This window comes from Opisthocomus hoazin, chromosome 11, assembly GCF_030867145.1.
Source record: "Opisthocomus hoazin isolate bOpiHoa1 chromosome 11, bOpiHoa1.hap1, whole genome shotgun sequence".
NCBI classification, from domain to species: Eukaryota; Metazoa; Chordata; class Aves; order Opisthocomiformes; family Opisthocomidae; genus Opisthocomus; species Opisthocomus hoazin.
Genome location: NC_134424.1, coordinates 20,633,329 through 20,652,436, shown reverse-complemented (window position 1 = coordinate 20,652,436; position 19,108 = coordinate 20,633,329). Strand labels below are relative to the sequence as shown.

General features: G+C 38.7%; 1 protein-coding gene across 14 annotated transcripts in view; it reads right to left on the bottom strand.

Annotated features, from left to right (window-relative positions):
* ATP2B2 (ATPase plasma membrane Ca2+ transporting 2) overlaps positions 1-19,108 on the bottom strand; it is a 427,775-nt gene that overhangs the window by 277,909 nt on the left and 130,758 nt on the right. For all 14 annotated transcript variants that reach the window (XM_075432741.1, XM_075432745.1, XM_075432743.1 and 11 more), the window contains one exon: positions 7,779-7,883. The gene's annotated coding sequence lies outside the window, so the exon portion shown is untranslated. The remainder of the gene's footprint in view (positions 1-7,778; positions 7,884-19,108) is intronic.

Below are 19,108 nucleotides of genomic sequence, written 5' to 3'. Positions count from 1 at the left end.
CAGCAACAGTTTTACCTATGATACCACGTCATCTCTTGTACATAGCTCACACCAGCTGCTCCAACCAAATTCAGCAGAGAAACAAAACCATTCCTTCTCTTTCCTCCTACAGCTTTTCAGCTATACATCTGCAGTTGCCAAGTCCCTTTCCTGATGCCTGAAATCCAGTGCAATTTACATTTGCCTTCATGTACACACACGCCTCTGTCACATTAACACTTCTATGGTTTTCACCCTTGTTCTAGCTGATGTTGCTAGAGAGAAGAAACTACCTGCTACAGATGAGGTGTTGGACAGCTGCTCCTCTGACAGAAGTTTGTTTTTCTAATTGAGTATGGAAAAGTCCATTAAATGGACAACATCAAGATACATTATTTGCATTTATAAAGCCAGTAGTAGGTTTAACTTACAGTTCTCTTCTGATCTCGGCAGGAAGATTCACAGTACTTCACTTCCATGAAGACTTAATAGGGAGCGGTAAACCTCTGCTGACATTCTCATTTTTAAAGAGGTCCTTAAAAATATAATAGCTTCTAAAATAGAGATATAAAGTTGCTGCAAATGACATTAAGAAAATGTCCAAAGACAGAATAAAAAGTTGTGATCTGTTCTATATTCCAACCCAATTCAGACAAGTCATTCGGAACTGGGCCTTGGCATTTTCAATGCTCTTTCACTTAAGGGAAGGGAAAAAGAAATCCCACCACAAACCCAAAACAAATGAAACCCTACAAAACTGAGCCTTTCACCACATTCTCTTGCACTAAACTTAGTCCCAGTTCAGTACCGATACCAGGAACTGGCACTAAGTGCTTTGGGCCAATATAAACTACAAGCAGCGATTTTCAGATCTATCAGATGATAAAGTTTTGCAGGACAAGGGAATGATATGTAAAAATTCCACAGCAGCTAATCAAAAATAAAATTCGAGGAAGCAGCAAAAAGCTCATAATGAAGAAATATATTCCACCACAGGTGGCAGGAAATTGTAGCTACTGATAACAAGTGCTATGGGGCTCAGGCAAAGAGAGAAAATTAGCATAAGCATGAAGGCAAAGTAGTGATAGCACAAAAAAAAACCAGCCTCAGAGCACTCTCCAGAAATCTATCACGAGAATCAAATGAAAAGTATTAAATTTGAATTTTCTGTAAGATCTTGCATTTAAACATATTCTTAAATATTTTGTGAGCTTAAATAGCTGGTTGCAGACCATGTGTTGCTTGCATACGTAAAAAGCAAAGCATCACTTCCCTCAGTGCCGAAGCAGCGACATCTGTGGAGAGAGATTACTCAGAAATCTAAAATGAGACCTAAGAAGTAGTCACTCCGTCCATCCGAACAGACAGTGCCAATGATTGAGGATTCAAAACATTCAAAGCCTGTATTTCAGAATACTACAGAGACAAGTAAGGAACAAAGATATGAGGGGCCCGAAATCAGGGCCAAGCCCGAGGCACTGCGTGGCCAGGACGACCAGGGGAGAGGCTGGTGAGAGAGGTCTCGTCTTGGATCAGTCACAAGCTCTTCTCCAGTTTCATTTGCTTTTCTGAAAGACTCTCTGGTTTGGGGAAAGAGATGTAGGGAATGCAAAAGACCACACAACTCTGCAAAAGCTGGGAAGTACCCAACACCCATTCAAGAAAGGTATTAATATTACTGGCTTAGACGCAGTCTCCAAGGGAGAAATGGATAGGACTGCAATAGAAGATGCTTGGATCAAAGTGAAAGCAAATGGAACATTTACCTGCTTTGTTGATACAAGAGTACACAACTCCGTGAAGCCAACGGAACTCTAACAGCAGGCAAAACACAGACTTAAAATTTCAAGCAGCTAAACAAGATCCATGAGTAAAGTGTACATTCTACTAATAACAAGGAAAAATAGGAACTAGCATTTTGTCTAAAAACAGCTAAGCCTGAGCGCAGCAAGGAGCTACAGTTGCAGGGCAAACCGAAGAGGGAAGCAGAACACCACAGTGACTCAGGAGACTTCCCAGCACCCGGAAAACAAAATCAGCTGGAAAAAACCTAATCCATTCTCTGCTGGGTATATTCAATTCACAGTTTCTCCCTGCAAAAGGGAAATTTAACTCAGGAATCAGGGAGAAAGTGGAGGAATCAGCAAAGCAGGCCCAGTGGGGTCACAAAAGAAAACCTGATCAAAAACCTTGCACTACGCAAAAAGAAAATGCTTCTCTCTGCCTTCAAGGGGCAAATCTGTACAATGTAGAATGCTATACACGTCAAGCAAAATTTGGCACGCAGCCTTTGAAATATAGTGAATAAAGACAACTGTTAACACACCTCCTTTGTGAGATTTAGTTTCTACATATTAGCATTTGAATTGTGCTCAGTACTCTGTGGTGTCACACTAAGAAAATATGCATTTGTATGCTTCGTATTAGGAGAAACCAGCAGAAAAGCATTAACCTGGGCTCTGAGAACTCTAGGAAGAGCTAGAAGCCAGTAAAAATCCAGTAACATACCTATAAAATCTGCACCATAAAAGAGCCTGCCAAGAAAAAAATCCAGAACAACAAATAGGAGACATAAATTTCATACTCATGGAGGGCATCTGTTAATTGATTGCAAGCAATTTATTGGTATTATCAAAGATTATTTCAAAATGAACAGAAATTTGTCATTTGCAGCTACTCTCCAGTGCACATTGTCTCTACTCAGAGAAAGCAAATGTGCTAAGCAGCACCTGTCAGAAGCTCCTGTGATGTCACACAGAGGTAGTCAGTGCAGAAGGTCTGAACAAATGCTTTTTCTTGGTGAGATTACTGAGCAATGCACTAGACAAAGGCCTCTCAGAACATCCAATCAACCATCTAATTTTGGTCAAATGCCAGCCCTCAAAGCAGGTATTTTGGTGACAGTGAAGCAAATCCACTATATAAAGAGGAAAGACAAAATTAAAATTATCTCCAACAGGGAAAACTAAAATATATTATTTACAAAACAGCTATAAAATAAATATTATTAAAAAAAATTTCAATTATTGCTATGATGTTTTTATCTTCTTAACAATATTCAACACTTCCAAAATATTTTTAAATCCCAAAAGTGTATCAAAAGTAATAAGGAAGAAAAAAAAATACATCAGTAATACAGTATTAAAATGTGATTTTAAAAAATTTAAAATCTTTCATTTGTGTCTTAATCCATAAAAAATTCCATGTAAACTTAACTTTCCTGACATGCCAGGAACTACACTGCTTAGCTCACACAGCTGCACAGAAGTCAAATCATTAGATTAGAGTCAGGCTGTCGTTTATATTCAGAGTCAGCAATGACAGCTACTGAGTAATCGGTCCCATTTCTTCAGTCACTTGAGCATTCACTGAGTCTCACCTGATTATTCACTCTTCCTAACCTCACTCCATTTCTTAAAACCATCTGGAGCACAAACGCCCACCGTACTCCTTATCAGACAAAAATGGCACACATACAGTATAGAAAGGAAAACCGGCTCCTTGCACTGACGGCTGTTGCGATTTTTCAACAGCTAGGTCACACCAAGTCAGATGAGAGATTTAAAGTCCAGGGTAACAGTCAATAACAAAAAAAAAATAAACCAACGTTATATATTAACTTCATGTTTAACACGTTCAAATTCAACAAATGATTTGAACAGCAGGCACAACACGGCAGGAATACATTCTATTTTTTTCTGTTAAAAAAAATCCTTAATTTAATCCATTAAAATACCATTAACTTTTTGGGCTTTTTTGTTTCCATATTTTATTTCAATATAATGCTCAGGAGAGTCATTATACTGTGATGTTGAGTCAACAGAACACATGAAAACAGGTTTGCACAGACATGATGGATAACCTCTCAGGGCCACAGTTTCCACCGCCTGTAAAACAGACAAAACAATCCATACTTTTATCTAATGCACTTCAAGATTTACTGATGAGAAGTCCTACACAAGGCCTAGACATTGTCTGCTGTTACCCTCTCACTCAACATACTTATGTTGTAATATTACCATTACTGACATCTTAAAATAACATAAAATTGAAATCAAGTAGAAAATGTACGATAATAAAAAGTCACTAACTTCAGATAGTAGAAAGAGATTATTTAATTAAAGGGAGTTTGATTTTCAAAAGAGGAAGAGTTCAGATATATTCACAGTTGTTTATATTTTAATTTAGTTGTGCAAATAAAGACTACTGTACAGGTAACTGTAGGCACACGTGCTCTGCTTCTGCACATTTTTTCTGAATTAATAACACCATATTCACATCTAACAAGGGAAAGAAAATGGAATATATTCCTCCTCCCCTTCAAAACACACGGGACAATCCCAGGAAAAGTAACACAGAAATAGATGGATAGGACTGTCTCTGACATCAAACCCACAAAACAAATTTTGTTGACATACATGCAATCGCTTGGGATGAGTTGATGTATCTTTGTGCCCACCACAGCTGGGCTGTGAATTGTAACAAAGTGAGACTAGTACTCCCATACTTTGCTGTTACAGCTCTTTTCCTCCAGTGTGGAGGGAAGAAGTTACAGAAGCATGGTTTGCTAAAGGTCATCGTAACTATTTACAAAGCCACGAGTATCAGTGCCCTCACTAGTGCCCTGCATTTACAGGCCAGACAGTGAAATGCAGCATCTGGTGCTGAAGATGAAGCCACTTCTTCAGCTTCTTCCTTCTCGGTTACAACTGACATTTTATTTTTAAGTAGCACAGAAATAACGTAGCAGCCCATAGTATCGCCCTTGATAACTTATACAAGCCACAAGAATTACAAAACAAAACCATGGAGGAGTTCATACGGGAATATCTTTCGGAGACGACAACAGTTGCAGTTACCTTTGTGACAAAATAATCCTGACGGGCTCCTGTCCTCGCCGGACAAAATCCCACAGACACAGCAGTGTTACCTCCCATACAACGGTATCTCCAGCCTGCGTCAAGGGCTAACCAGAACAGACGCCTGGTGCTCATCAGTGGAAACAAGCAATGTCTATGTAAATAGAAGCTCAGTTCCAGTTTGGAGGCAAGTTAAATGAGAATGAAATCCAGGTATAGTTAGACTCTCAGCCCATTATCTCCTTCTTGAACAGTATATGAGAGGCCAAAGACAGAGCATTCTTCAGGAAGGTCTGCTTGGGTGTTATACATTTTTTTATTTTTACAAGTATACTAAATTGTGTGATTTTGCCTGGCAGCTTGCCTTTCACAACGGAAATTAAAACTATTGTGTATTATATTAAGCAACACAGAAAATGATGGTATTCAAACTTGTCTTATTTCTTTGCAAAAAAACTACAAAAACCTTGGGGAGGCTTTTTTTTAATAGCTGAATGACTAAGAAAGTTCCCTCACTAGTAAGTCTCTCAGCTTTTCAGTCTCTTACAGACATTTAAATGTCTGACAAATAGATCATAGACTACTTGTTTCAAGAGTTTTTGTAAAAAAAAAAAATGAAGCTTGAATCCCTAGTATTTTGAGAGACAAGCACAATGTTTGGTCTGCACAGCTTGTAACGCAACAGTGCCAAACTGCGGCAGTTAAAGACTGATGTCAGTAAGAAGTAATGCTTAACACACCTCACTGATTTGATGCTACAGTTGCCAACAAGGTCATTATGACCATGTTTTCATTCTTCTCTATATTGAAAAAATATAGGCGCTAAGTAGAATATTTTGATATGTTAAATTGGTTTTAGCCTATCAAATATTTACATGTAGGTGAGAACTACAGGTACGCTTATCACTCTAGTGGAAATTAATCTGGAAATTACTACTGATAAAAGAGCAAATCCTTGAATAATTTCTATCCACATAAACAATACATAATATTTTGAATACATTAAAGTTGTGCAAGTGCCATTTTGTATAATATAACACTTTCTATAAACTTTATAATACAACAGTTACTTTCAGTTTTTTAACACACAGTATAAAAGCAAATAAAGAATCTAAAACTAGTTCATATAGTCTTCTACACAGCCACTATACAGAACTTAAAGCTATATGCCATAGAAAGCTTCTTTAATTACTCATAGTAAACTTGCAAAGCCTTTTCATCTCTGCTGTTGTTATTAATTTCTTTATGTTTTTCATATCAAGCTTCAAGTCTGCTTGCTTCTGCAGACATCATAGCAGAGCAAGTGTTCTACGAACAGAAATAAGACGCCCAAAATGACAGAGTACTCTTGTTACGTTTCTGTTTCCTATGTTTAATTGTTTAAAAAAGACCAAGTGCAACTTTTTCTTTCCTAATAACATGTTAACCAATATTATTACCATACTACAAATACATTTACTGCTGACATAAAGCGAATTTGCTCAGACATCTCCTTGTAATCATAAAAATCAAAAGTAATCTTATACTTCACTGTACTAAACTCTATTTAAGAGTAAATACTAATTTTTCTTTATTGGTTCTACAATTTCATAAGCCCAAGACTTAGTAGGTAGTGAGTGCTATTTCCCCTTTTTCTGTAATAGTTTGAATATTATACCTCATTCTCCCTTCTTGGTTAGTGAACCTTCAGTAACAAGAGAGGTAATAAATGAAAATACAGATTGCACATATGTTGTATCGCCACTTACAAATCAGTAGAACCACTTACTTATTCAAGAGAAAATCCAGAATAAATATCAGCTTTTCTCTTTCACTTAAAAAATAATGACATTTTCACACATTCAGAGCAAGCTGAGCAACTTCATTTTAACATGTTTATAAAGTTCAGCCCGTCCAAGCTGCCTGACTTCTGGTGCAGTTGTAACTAAAGAAATGCTTGAACTAATCTGGTGCTGCCCTGTACCTGGTCGAATTGCTTGGATTCCTGCTAGTCTAAGGGGAACACCAGGTAAATCTACTGCTTCCAAAATTTAACAATTAAAAGAAACAAACACCACCCAATTACAGAAAGGAAAATGTCTCGTCATTGGTAAAGTAGAAAATTTTCAGAGAACTGGAAAAGGAAAAGATAAGGTTCTTACCCCATACAGCATGATGACATATGTATCAGCACTTCACCTGTATCATACAGTTTAATTTTATTAAGTTCCAGCTTATACAGCATAGCTCATTGTACTAAAAAAAAAAGTTAAGCCATTTAATGTTACTGCTGGAACTTGCATTTATGTATTCCCATGCTTGGGTTACAGACTATAAGGTTGATACTTAATCTGTGCAATTTTATTTTGCAACTAAAATTGAGGGTATATCTTAAAAAGAACAAATTTATAACTGTGGAAAAATACTGTCTAGTCTAAATTAAATGCAGAGGAAGCACTATTTAGTCCAAAATCTTGGAGTCTTAGGGTGCGGGGGATTATCTTGAGTTCTGCTAGAGCTACTGTTTCTGGTGGGGTCATTCAGTGGCCCTGCAATCTCCTCTCACCTTTTCTTTACAGTCTCTGCGCCGGCTTTCAGCATTGGCCCTTACAAACCCATTATCAATGCAGTCTAAAACACACATTTGTCACAGTCACTAATCCCACACTTCATACAACACAATGTAAAGAGAAAGCAGATTGATCTTTCAAACTAAGGGATGCTCTCCTTAAATGAAGTGAAACCATAAATGGCATTGTTATGCAGAAGGCATCTCTTATTAGTAGCATGGTAAAGCGAAAAGAGCACTTCTATTTCCTTGGCTGGTGCCATAAGCAAAAAAATCAAGATCTTATTTATAAATAAGACTTGAATTCCTCAGGAATTTTCTATTTTCTAGGATTTCTATTAAGTTACAACTGTTGATTTTTTATTTTGTGAGAAAAAGAAAAAGCAACATACAGTGCTGTCGTCTTGTAAAAACGAATGAGTACTTCATAAACAGGTTTCCAAGTCACATAACCAATTGGGTCTTTTCGTGTTGGTTAATCAATCTTCATTTCAAAACTGGAAGAAAGAAAAGAGGTAATTAGACTTGATAAATCCCAGAGAATTAGGTAAATTAACAGAACAGACACAGATTGATCTAAAGGACACCCCACAGGAGAAACAGATCCAAGAACAAACATCCAGTGTCAAAAATAGTTACAGAAATGCGATTAAAAAGTTCTAACTCCGTGACCAAAGATCTATATTAATAGCTCAGAACTACGAGCCTCAGTCCAAACAATCTCTCACTCTTGCCCATTTGTCAGTGCTGTAGCTCTCTGGCCTCTCCTGTATGTAAATACATGGTAGTTTTAATGCACACAGTCCTTTGGAGACTTCCATCTGGTTATAACTCCCACCGTCTTTAAAAATAGCTAGCACCCTGAAGAAGATAAGTCTAAATCTTCAGCACTTCAAGCCGCTCCAGAACAGGTACTCAACATTACCAATATTCAGTACGAACTGGACAAATACAGAACGTTAACCAGGAGGGGGGGGACAATGGGGTGGAGGGGGAAGTCTGATGCCAAGAAAAAGGCAAGAACAAGAAGGCAGGCAGCAAACCAAATGATCAGTGCTCATCGCGTTGGCTTTGGCATCTGCTGCTCTGCCTCGTATCAGAGAGGGCAGGAGGAGAGAAAACGCAGAACAACGTTTTGCTCATGCTGCCTGGGATCCGACGGGAGAGGCACCGCAGAGGACGAGAAGCTGGCTGCAGGCTACCAGAGCTGGGGTGGCCCTGTGCACAGCTGGTAGGGGCTTATGTCTGTCGGTGTGTGTTTCTGTGTCTGCGCAAGAGGGACAGACAGACAGACAGAGAGGGTGCCAGAGGGGAGAGAGGTTCCTCTGGTTTTCCTTGCATGACATAAGAACCTGGATGTCAATAGCTGAGAGGTCTTAAGGTCAACGCACCGATGTCACAACGAATGAAAGACGTTCTGCCTTGTTTCACAGCAGATACTCCAGAAGGTGTACTGAAATCACAGGCAGCAGCTCTGCAAGCAAGAGAGGTTCTGCTGGATGCAAGTGTTCCATGTTCAAACACATCGACACTATACCATAAAGACTGATACTAAGAAATAAAATTTTCATACTCCTGTATTAAAAGGGGAACATTGTGCTCCAATATGATGCCATTTTTGACCCAAGCCACAGAATTTTACTCAGTTACTCGTGTCAAACAACAGCATAAAGCACAGCTGGAGGCGATATTTTTGGTGAAGAAAACATCTACTTCTGACTTACGAGTTCCAGTTAATGTTCAGTTCATCACTCCCCTCCGTAAATCATGTTTGGATTCAGCCTGCAAAAACTGGATTGTTTAATGCCCTTTGAACACATGCGAAAACATCTTTTATTATAAATGAGGGTTTCCCCACACAGACACCAGTAGGTCCACATCTGCTGGATCTTGGATTAACACAGAGAAGCAAGCTTCCCCGATGCTCCTGCCACTAAGTTTTAAAGATGCCAGGTCTCGCACGTCATTGACTTTATTCAGTCTCCACCTTGTGCCCAAATGAAAGTTTAAACTATCCAAATACCTTTACGTTCGATGTTGCTTGGATTTGTACTACTTGTTTCGGGGATAACAACATCCCTTAAATGTTCTTACCATACTGATGTAAATTCAGTTTGCATAATTTTATCTGGGCATTTGAGGACATGGACACCATTCCATATTGAGCTATATCTCAAATTTATACTGAGGATTAATGTGCCACGACTCAGTGTTCCAAGACTACACAATATTTCTAGACTTTGTCTTCCCCCATATCTATAGAAATCAGAGTGGGGAGAAAAACAGATATGTTTAATGCAAAGGCGTGCACAACCTTCTACTGCACCTAAACTGCAACACTGATATAACAAAGGAAGAACATATTGAACTTGCACACTAAAGCCCAAGAAATCCACTTAATATCCAGTCTCCAATTCTGATCTTAAGATCTTGCCTACCAAAGCAAATATGACTCTCAGAACAGGTTTTGAACCATTATTTTTTTTGCCAGGGTATACCACGAGTTGGCAACATTGCGAAATACAGAAAAAAATCGTTCCTATAACCCATCCAGCTGCTCAAGGACCTCTTACTGGGCCAGGATGATTGTTTTGTGAGGACTTGGGTAAGTACTCGCATGGGTCTGTAAAATAAAGTACTTTCACATTTCTTTATCACTCTTCAAGTCGTCAATTTACTCACAATTACAATTGTTAAATGCAACACAAAATTTCCAGTAGATGAAACAAACAGAAATTGTGACCACCAGCTGTTCTTCTCTGAAGAGCTTGGGCTTCCCCCCATTTCCTTCTCCTTCCTCTTTCTTTGATTCCTCTTTTACCCTTTTTTAAAGAGCCTAAAATCTTAGATGACTGCAGGGAAGCACATGTTTACATGGGAATACAACTCAAAGATGGCTAATAAAATTATTTTGCAAAGGGAGAGGAAAGACTTTACACAAAGTATACTTCTAATCAATTATGTAATTCTTTTCCCCATGACTTATTAATTTCTCATGTTATGCCCCAATTATCTATAAACCAAGACACAAGACAGCTGCTTCTAAGATCTACAAAAGCAGGAGTAAATGTGTGCTATAGACATACGACATCGGTATAATGGACTGAATTTTATACAGAATATGTTCTTTTACACTGTCACTAACTCAAACTTCAGGAAAAATGTAAGCTAACTGCTCAAAAATTTATCATTATAATGCCTCACCTCTAGATCACAGAAGACACCATATAAGCACACAGTCCAGCATTATGTATTTTACATACATCTATACACACAGACACACATATAGCTAAATAAAAAGACATAAAATATAAGGATTTATCTTCCTGGCAACAAAACAGATAACCACGTTGCACAGCTGAACAGCTGATGAACAGCTCTAGTTGACCCTGAGATACACAACACAATGATTCTAGAAATAGTTTAGGGACTTTATCCTTCCATTTCTAGTGTGGCACCTGCTTAATAACACACAGCTACACTTCACAACTCTTTAAAATATTGGCATGATCCCTTGAGCTACAAGAAATTAGGTAGGTGTAAAATAATCAGAATGTCAAGCACATTAAATGTCAAGCATAAATAAGAACCAAAATTGGAAGCTCTCAAAGATGCTAGCACACCCACAGTTGGGCAAAAAGTGTTAACTTCAATAACTACCACCATTTGGGACTTGTATTACTATACAAAATACAAAAAATTCTTTGCCTTGATGATATCTAATAGCTTGAAAGCTGATTTGGCACTAAAAAGTAAAAGTAAATGTTATCCAAGTCATCAAGAAAACTTGCTGCCCCAAAATAGATTTTTACTTGCGACTCTTCAATTCAAACACTTCAGGGTATTGTTATTAAGACAAAACAAAACAAAACCTACCATCACTTTGCAGGAGAAAAAGGGAGGGATGAGTAATACATGAGTCTGTATTACATAGGAGGGCATCAAAAATGTAAACTGTAAAATAAACTGCCAAGTTATAAAATGCTTTGTCATCCACTAAAACAATAGCTTATTCAATTCATTTTTAATTCCAGAGTTCAATCACCATCAAAATTAAAATCAAGCACTCCTTCCCCAGTGAATATATACTAGTTGAATATTTTAAAGTGAAGATATATAAAACCTAAATTGGACTGGAAACTCTTTCAAGGAGGGATTTCCTTTCAACCAAGTTCACACCATACTAGCAAAGCATAGTCTCCACCACAGTTGAGACTTCTGGACTTCACTGAAATTAAAGCATTTTAGAAATATATAAAAGAACACACAGCATATTATGCTATGATTAGGTAGTAACACCTATTACTAGACGTTCAGAGAAAATGACACAGATTCATACTCTTGGGCAGACACAGAATGGAAAGTTTTCTAATCTCTGCTCATTCCAGCTCTGCTTATCCCCTTTCCTTTCAACCATGGGACACCCTTCTGGGAAGAGCAATAACAGAAGCAATTGATCGACAAATGGATCAAGAGAAATTGGACTGAGGTCACCAAATGACTTTTCCTCAGCCATATGAAACTGTCAGCCAGTAGTAATAATGAAATGTATTTGAAGTAATCAAGCATCAAGGTTAAAATACCTCTATGTAACCGTGTCCTAGCTCTGTGCTGAGTAAGAGAAGGAAAAACCATTCAGTAGAGTTGAAATGAGTTTTCCTTCAAAATTACAGAAACATCTAATATGTCGTACCTCTACCAGCATGTATTTTTAAATGTATCAGGATTTTTAGCTTACAAGAGAGAACTCTAAAACTCACAAACCTATAGAAATCTACAATTAATTCATAGAATTAGGGCAACAAGTACATACTACCCCAGATTAAGAAATACAGGCTCCAGTGACTGTTTAGCACTTGGTAACGTGAAGTTTCCTTTCATTCAACTGTGCCATGACTACCATGCCGACTTAAGTCTACACTACAAATATAAAAGTAACAAGAAAGTATTAAATAAAAAAAGTATAAATAACTGGAGTTAAAACTACATTAAGATATGTGTTGGTTTTCTTCTTTGCCTAATTGAATAGTGAGAAAATACATAAAACCAAAAATCATATACATAAAATGAGCCACTGCCATACAGCTGAGCATTTGTTCTTGAGGTCTTCATAGAAATAACATTTCGTCTCTTCCTAGAGAGAACTGTGAACCAGTTCCAGAATCAGACAATTTAAGCATGAGTTCGTACTTGAAATAAAATCCTCTTCAATGCTCAAGAACACTCTCTAAAACACTTACTCTATAAAAAGAAATTTTACTGAGAGAGTATATACACCTGACTTAGTTCAAGCAACCAAACAAGAGTAACAAGAGTGCCACCTATCCTTCATCAGGCATAACAGAACTTCCCATGGACGGACCTTGCTGTTACAAGTCCTGTACAGTAAGACCAGACAAGTTAAGAACACATAAAACTCAAGAATCAAGAGCATAAAACCCAAAAAGATTAAAACCCATCAAAACTAAACATATTTTAAAGCAGCCGCATTTTAGGCTTCAGTAGTGATTTTATAAAAATAGGTTTGCACACAACACACAGCTAGCAAGCTTGGTCTAAAACAAGCTGCTGCACCCAAGCAGCAACTGCCAATTAACAGGCAAAAGGAAAGATTCTTCCAGGGCAGACAGACTGGAGCAGCAGAGCAGGGACTGCGGGGGGTCATTTTCTTTTTTTTTTTTTCCTCCTTTTTTTTCTCTTTCTTTTTTAAGATTTTAGCAGATATCTGAATAATACAGACTAGTAATCCTGGTACCTTTATCAGGATAATGAGTAGAAGTTATTAAAAGCTAGAAATAAACACAGAGATAAACACCTTTTATTAGGGAGGAAAGTCAGTTCTCCTTTTCTGTAAAGGGAAGTCATGCTGCACAAATCTGCTGCAAGCATGTGCATGAGGGAGAGTCAGTTGGATCTGTGTATGTGGATATATTAAAAACCAAAAAATATTCATAAGCTTTCGAAAATGCCTTCCACGAAGAGAGATATATGAAAACTAAGCCACTACAAGATAATACAGAAGACCCCTGTTTTTAGGAAAAATCTGGTTAAAAGATGGGCACAAGAGCGTAAGTGCCAAGTTCTCCCACCTGGAGCAGGTGACTGGCAGAGCTCTTCAAGGAGAAGAGCCTGGAGGTGTCTGCACATCAACCAGCAAAGGGAGCAGGCAGTAACACCGCAAAGCCAAGATGAAGATGCAAAGTTATTCATGTTAAAATGATGAGGGCTAACCATTTCAGCACAGGTACCCACGACACAATGCACACATGAAAAGCAATCCTAACATTATTGCTCAAATGGATCATCTCCAAGCTCAACATTTCCATACAGAAGTGAGGTTTTCGGATGACTGTGGATAGGTGACCTTATTTGGGACAACATCCCTTACCATTTTCACATGCAAAATCTTAGGACACAACTCCACATAGTAGAGAATAGTCATAAGCGTACCCTCGCTCACCATTGCCTGCTAGGTGGATGCAAATCTCTTGCTGGTGAAGCAATATTTTTTTAAATCAAGTGGACAGTCAATGCTGATAACTGAACAATATTCCACACTAAATTTACCAAGAAGATTGCAGTGTGAGACACCAAGCACCAGCAAGCACTGCTTGCCAAGCAGATCTTCTACAGAGAAATGATTTACAGCGTAAAAAAACTCGCAGCATCATGTTGGAAGGTAACGGAGATTACTTCAAACTTGTCAGAATTCACAATTTTAACCCCCTCCAAAAGTATTACCCTTCCAGTGTAACTGTTCTACTGTAGGAAAAAGGTGGGAAGCAGTCCAAAGGAGTATTGCAACCTCTCCAAAGAGCAGGATGTGAACACAAACAAAGATTAATACATAGCAAGTTCCTCAGCAGAAGCTCCACAGGGAAGAGTCCCTATGGGTTGACTTATAGAAAACAGAGAATGATAATTTATCTATTGATGGAGTTTTGCTCTAGTGGTTTACGTAACACCAGCAAAGTCCTTAAGTGTCATTGCAGCTATATGCTCAACCAGGGACTATGTATTCTTTCGCTCTCATTCAGCTCTGTTCAGAATCACATCCAAGACATTTAAAATTGTACTCCAGTTACGGCATTCAAAAATTCTGCTGTATGTTCCCTCACCAGGGAAGTTGCAGAAGGATGCTACTAATAAGTATTGAAACAAAAGCAGACAAATATTTCCCATTAACATGTGCATATGGCTTCACTCAAAACAAATTTTCTTGCAAGAAACATGTTTATATAATACTATTAAGTTGTTCTATTGCCAAACTGACTGTAATGGGGCCATTTTGATTTAGGCACTGTAAAAATTTAAGCTAGAAGGAACGATATTCAAATATGTATGGAAATAATTAAGGTAAAATCCTGGAGGAAGACTCTCAATATATTTAAGGAGAAAAAGTATATATAAAGCCCACAAAGCTTTGTTTCTGAGCTCCTAACAAACACTGAAAGCCCAAGGAAAGAGCAGGAAGGCTGGGATCCAGCGTCCACCTCATACAAACATGTGCAGGCCAGATTCATAATTTGCTGCATTGTGCAAAGTTACTAAATCTTCTGTGTTGAATACAAGGGTCACTTACTGGCCTTCACTTAATGCATCACACACATTTATAAGGGAGTACCTTGGCCTTTTTCCTAGTCCATCAGGTACAAACGTAACACCCTGCACTTTCATGACAAACTTAACACAGGATAAAGAAAAAAAACACCACACCAAAAATTCTAACTGCTAGTAGAGGTAAGGACCCGAACTTCACCAGCTTCCAGGTGCACAAATTGTTAACCACTTACTAGTACTGGTCACTGGGTGGGGCTGCTATTAGTCAGTACCTTCTTCTCAGAAGCATCTGCTTTATGACAGCAAGTAAGTTACACACAGTTCACACTTACAGCAAATTCTTTATACAAACTGGCAATTTTAAGTGATTTAAAGAAGCCCATCATGTAGCAGGGGCCACGTGTCCAAAAGGCATTGTTTGGTCAGCTATGTTGCTGTCAATATTACCAAAGCATTACCTGAGTAACCAGCTGCAACAGCATTTTTAAACAATTTTTAATCCACCTTCATGCTTGGATGAAATAAACAACTTGAATAGAGAATTCTGTTGTAAATAGCAATTTTTTTCTTGGCATTTACTTGCTTTTGGAACCTGGATTAGCTTTCACGCTTGATGTGACTGAAGTGGCACTGACATGTAATAATTCCATAAATGCTGCAGGAGTTTCTATACAAGAACGTTAATAGGAAATACATACGCAAAGACATGACCCAAACTATGTGAGGTTAACATTACCCCCTGCACCCCAAGGACAGAGAGAGAAAGGATATCAAACCACACTCTTGTTCCCAAATAGAGGCCTGTTACAGGTCTCCAAGCTCCTGATCTGGTGAAAGCTGGGAGCTACTTCACATGGAGGAATAAACCATGAATACCATTACAAGACCAGTCGTATCTTGCCTCAGAGTGGCAGCAGCTTCTGACTCCTTCTGAATCCTCAGTGCCCTGAAGTATGGCACTTCAAAGGTGTAGTCACTTGGGGGAAGACATCTTTAAAGCTCACAGGACCTACAAGGCACTTCCTTGCACAGACAGGTAAACATCGAAACTACTTGCATCTGTCGCTGTTTAATGCCCTGCCCTGGGTTGCTAACCCTACCTTGTACCACTGTAATTCTGGAATTTATGGCAATGAAGAGCAGAAAATGGGAAAATCAGACAATGGCTCAATAGACAAGTATGTTCTTGCAGCTGGGAATCAGACACACAATGGCACACCTACGCTCTGCAGGTGAAAGTGACACCAGTCTTTTGTCTAGAGAGGATCCTGCATATTTAAAGTGAAAGAGAGAAAACACTTGAGGAGGAAAAGCAGATGCACAAACCCTCACAGCAAGTGTTCAACGGTGGAGAAAAGACAGGTACTTTCAGCACTGTCTTCTGCCACAGGTAAATATGATTGCAAGAATATTTTTCCTTATTTTCAGAGATCAAAATCAAGAATATAAAACTAATGTAACAACTTGTTACAACAGGAAACAAATTGGGCAAGTTAGTCAGAAGAGATATATATATAATAATTTCCAAAAATACCATGACCCATCAAAATACATAGCACAGTGTTGGGGAGGGGCAGCACTTTTCTGCAGCACCATCACTACTGCAGCCTTCCACGATTACTGTGTGTTGCTAATTGCAGTCCTATAAGAGTAATAAAAAAATATTCTTTTCAGTATTAATACTTATTTATAAATTAAATGTTCACTGTTTGCTTTCTGATTTGAAAACAACAAATGCAACACTTTGTTTCTCATCTATTCCCGAAGAGCCACGTCAGCTGCTCCCTCCTTCGCACCAAGTTAGTCAACAGAACAATCACAGTTGCGGCGCCTGCTACAGCCTTTTTGTTACCGTTAGCATTTAAAGCAGCACTTTCTGGACACCACAGTGGAAGCAGTCTGAGAATAAATATGATAAATAAGTATTTTAAAAGGTACTTTGCAAAGCTTCATTCTGACCAAGACATCTTTCTTAGTCTCCTACTTCTTTACAGCCATTAACCTCTGCTCTCCAGGAGGCAGCTTTGCAGTCTTTTCTTCCCTCCGAAGACTCAAAGACACCAATAAAACAAAAACTACTCAGTAAGCTGCTTCAGATTGCTAAATGATGGCCTTCCACAAAGCTCATCAGCTTGACTTGGATTTTGTAATGACCAATAATAATTTAGACATTTCATGCAAAAATGCCATCTTATCCCTCACGCAGCGTTATCAATCTTCAAAATAGCCTTCCTAAGCCAAAAGGAATCAGTCAGAAACAACGGGTTCACTTCTTTCCAATTAATTCAACCTGGCTCACAGGAAAAAAAGGCAAATTTTATTTGCCTCAAACACAAAGACTGTTCCAGATTTCCAGTACTTGAAAGAATCTCTATACAAGCAATAACACTTGCCCAAAAGTCTCTTCCTTTAAAACTAGCACCTATAATTAAAAAGCAGCTTCCATATCCTGAAGGATTTCCTCATCTGTTTAACTCCTCAAGGCTTTGCTACAAATGGGGTGAAGAAATCTAATACTGGATCAAAGGAAAAACGTAACCCTCTTGACCTTGTTCCAGGAGGAAAAGTTTAAAAAAGAAACATCCAGACACTGCCCATAAAACAAAAACCTTTGGTTGGTGACTGTAGTATCTCACAGCTCTGACACCCCAAAAGCACCCGCTCGCTGCAGAATCAGCCAAACCATATCTCACAGCCTTTACTATTTTTGCAACGATAGCATGAAAGATTGTCATGTTGGCAAGCGCTTTCCAAAGCCTGAAAAACCACAGCCCAGCTCCACCCAGCTACTGGCCCCCACACACGCAGGCAGTAAACACATGAATACAAGGTTTCTCAGTTCCCTGATGGAAGACACAGACAAGCGCTGCGCACAGCGGTATCTGTATTTGCAGGGAGTAGACACAAAGATACCCAAACCTGACTATCAGATGAACTTTATTTCAAGCTGGCACATGAAACATCCACTTGCTACAGCAACACCAGTCAGAAACAGTCTGCAGTTTCTCCCCCCAGCTTCCACTTCAGCTTCCCAGTGAAGATTTGGTGCAGCTTGCAGCTACTTGGGCAGCTTTCTGGGCATCGTGATCCCTGTGTTTAGCACTTCAGTAGAGCTGAAGTCGAGGGTGGAGACAATACACCAGCTCAAGATGGTACAAACGGTGACTACCTGCTTTCTTTAAGGTCTGTATCACTGTGACACAGCAGGTGTATATGAAGTCTCTCACAGGCAATTCCAAAAGCAGTTCAAGGTCTCTCTCCTAATTCTTTAAGCAACCCCATTTCTTTACAGAGTAATTTTTGACTGTGAGTTGTCAGACCTACATTTCCCTGGAACGGATATGAACTGGAAAGAAAATATAGGAAGACCGTGAATAAAGTCTTCTGTGGTGAAGGTACGCAGACACAAAGCAGCCATTCGGATACCAGACAAAACTGAAAGCAGGTCGTCTCTGGGAAACTCTCCCTTCCTGAGCAAGAACACCTCAACAACAAAAGCGGCCCCGAAAACTGAAATTTTCTGTTCACTAGCAACCTCCTCCTACCACTTTTTATTGCCCCCAATTCCACACTGACATCAAAGTTTCGGCCCAGAAAAGATTGATTTCAGATGAGAGTGAAAGCTAGCAACAGAAACAGCTCATCGCAAATGACAGATATCCATTACACTCTAAAAATCCTTCTTTGGAAATGACAGACAGCTAGAGCTACAGTCCAAGGCATTGTGTGTCTTATGTGAACACCACTAAAATGTAAATAACTCAAAATGATAGGACAAATACCTAAAAGGAAGATCAGACAATCATGCTACTCCCCAATTTTCAACAGAATTAATTTCTGAAGTACATACTATGTATTATGAATTTCTAACTTAAAGATTACTGGAGTGCTTCAAGAACACAGGTCTAGTAAAAACACTTTGCTCTTCCGTCAGTTGAAGCAATTCTAGTTCTCTATGTCACTGCTGTCCACAAGCAACCAAGGACTAAGTTTTGTTGGCAGAGCAGTGTGGAAAAGCTTACAGACTTCGCTGCTTACGTTCTGCTTAGCCAAATGCATTGCTAATAGCCTCATATTGCCAATGCTGACCATCTATAACCATGAGTCAGCCTCTGTCCTAAGCCTAACACTGACTAGAATAACATCTTAAAGCATTCATATT